This window comes from Loxodonta africana, chromosome 13 (assembly GCF_030014295.1).
Source record: "Loxodonta africana isolate mLoxAfr1 chromosome 13, mLoxAfr1.hap2, whole genome shotgun sequence".
NCBI classification, from domain to species: Eukaryota; Metazoa; Chordata; class Mammalia; order Proboscidea; family Elephantidae; genus Loxodonta; species Loxodonta africana.
Genome location: NC_087354.1, coordinates 65,490,224 through 65,492,881, shown reverse-complemented (window position 1 = coordinate 65,492,881; position 2,658 = coordinate 65,490,224). Strand labels below are relative to the sequence as shown.

Sequence of the window (2,658 nt, the reverse complement as noted above, 5' to 3'; positions counted from 1 at the left end):
TATCTTCCATCCTACTCATTCTCTCAGTGTGGTAGATCACCTCATCCAGTAGCTTCCTGAGAAGAGGTGGATGGGAAGAAGTTCGAAATATTATGTGTTTGAAAATTTCTTTCATGTACTTCATCATTAAAATAAATAGTTTAGCAGTTTATAGAATAGTTCTCCCTCACACTTTTGAAACATTGCTCCTTTGACTTCTTGTCTCCCATGTTGTTTTGAAAAATATGGAGTCTTTTTGATTTCTGATCCTTCGTATGTTACCTGTTCCATCTCCACCTGCCCCCAACCCCTGGAATACAAGCTTTCAGGATATGCCCTTTGCCCCCAGTGTTTGATAAAAGTCTATTTTCATCCATTTACTGAGCATGGAATGGACTCTTTAAATCAGGAATCTCATGCCTTTCAATTCTGGGAAATTTTAATTATTTCTTTGATGATTTCTCCTTGATTTCCTCTGTTCTGTCTTTGTGAAACTCACATTTTTCAGTTAGTAAACTTCTGGACCCATCCCTTAAATTTGTTACCTTTGTCTTTTCTATTCCATCTATATTTCGAGTTGTATTTGTTTAAAATATAATTTATATGCAATAAAATTCACCCCTTTAAAGTGTATACAGTTAAATGAGTTTTGACAAATGTATACAGTTGGGTGACCACCATTTAATATAAGATATACTTGTTTTGTGTCTGCCTTCTTTCACTTAGCATAATATAAAAAAAAATATATAGGCATCAACAATTCTTTCCTTTTTATTGCTGAGTAGTATTATTTCATTGTATAGATAAAATGAATCTCAGAGGTTAATGTTTGTATTGCTTTGTTGTTTATCCATCTGCCAGCTGATAGAAAAATTTGAATTTTTAGCTACTATGAATAAAGTTGATATCATCTTTGTGCGTGATCATGTTTTCATTTCTTTTGAATAGAAACCAAAGAGTAGAAATGGTGGATTGTGTATAGCAAGGGAATATTTGTCTACTAAACTGCTTTCCAAAGTGATCATATCATATTGGAGTTCCATGAGCATGAGAAATCCATTGCTCCACATTCCCACTGACTCTTTTATTGCTGGTATTTTCAGTTTTAGTCACTTAAGAATTTTCATTTTTCTGGTGACTAATGATGTTGAACATCTTTACATAGTAATTTATTTCTTTTTGTGAACTGTCAGGTATTTTGCCCATTTCTCTTTTCTTTTTTTTGGTAGTGAGTTTAGATGATCCTGATTTTCTTGGCAATATTCAAAGCATCATAGTCAGGAGCCAGTCAAACATATGGCTTCTTCTTTCCATCAGGTCTGATCTGAGTGTTGACCTTGGCCATGTCAATGTCATAGAGCTTCTTCACAACCTGTTTGATCTGGTGCTTGTTGGCATTGACATTAACAATGAACACAAGTGTATCCTTATCTTCGATCTTCATGGCTGACTCAGTGGTCAGGGGGATCTTGGTGATGGCATAGTAGTCAAGCTTGTTTCTCCAGGAGGCACTCTTCTGAAGATATTTGGGCTATCTTCAGAGCATCAGTGTCTTGGGCTGTTGGAAGGTGAGTAAAGTGTGGATCTCCTTTTTTTGTGGCTGTGGAAGTCTTTCAGCACTGGCTTCTTGGCCTTTAGTGCCTTTGCTTTGGCTTCAGTTTTGGGAGGGGCAGGGGCTTGCTTCTTTGCTTTTGGCACCATCTTCATAAAAAGCACTCATTTCTTTTATCGGCTTTTTTGTTATTTTTGAATTGTAAGAACTCTACATATTTGGACACAAGTTCTATATCTGCTATGAATTTTACAATTATTTTCTACCAGATTGTGGCTCATCTTTTTTTTTTCTCAATAACAACTTTCAAAGAGAAGAAATTTTAAATTTTGATAAAGTCCAATTTATTATTTTTTTCTTTTATGATTAGTGCTTTAATTGTTCAATCCAGGAAAACTTTACCAAACTCAACTTCACATAGATAGTCTCTGAAATTTTCTTCTAGAAGTTTTAGTCATTGTCTTAGTCATCTAGTGCTGCCATAACAGAAATATCACAAAGTGGATGGCTTTAACAAGGACAAATTTATTTCCTCACAGTCTAGTAGGATACAAGTCCAAATTCAGGGCATTGGCTCCAGGGGAAGGCTTTCTCTCTCTTTTGGCTCCGGAAGAACATCCTTGTCCTCAATTTTCCCCTGGTTGAGGAGCTTCTCAGGTGCAGGGACCCTGGGTCTGAAGGACACATTCTACTCCTGGTGCTGCTTTCTTGGTGGTATGAGGTCCCCAACTCTCTGCTTGCTTCCCTTTCCTTTTATCTCTTAAAAGATAAAAGGTGGTGCAGGCCACACCCCAGGGAAACTCCCTTAACCTTGGATCAGGAAGGTGGCCTCAGTAACGGTGCTGTTACAAACCCACCCTAATCCTTTCAACATAAATTTACAATCACAAAATGGAGGACAAACACACACTACTGGGAATCATGGCCTAAATAATTTGACACATATTTTTGGGGGGACACAATTCAATCCATGGCAGCCAGTATGTTTTGGTCTATGATCATTTCAAGTTAATTTTTGTATGTAGTATAAGGTATGTACTATGAGGTGATACTGAAAGCTTTGCCACTGGTATTTCAAATACCTGCAGGTTCACCCTTGGTGAAAAGGTTTCAGCAGAGCTTGCAGG

General features: G+C 37.1%; 1 pseudogene; it reads right to left on the bottom strand.

Moving 5' to 3' along the window:
* Positions 1–991: 991 nt before the first annotated feature.
* LOC100668657 (large ribosomal subunit protein uL23-like) lies at positions 992–1,686 on the bottom strand (annotated as a pseudogene).
* Positions 1,687–2,658: the final 972 nt, after the last annotated feature.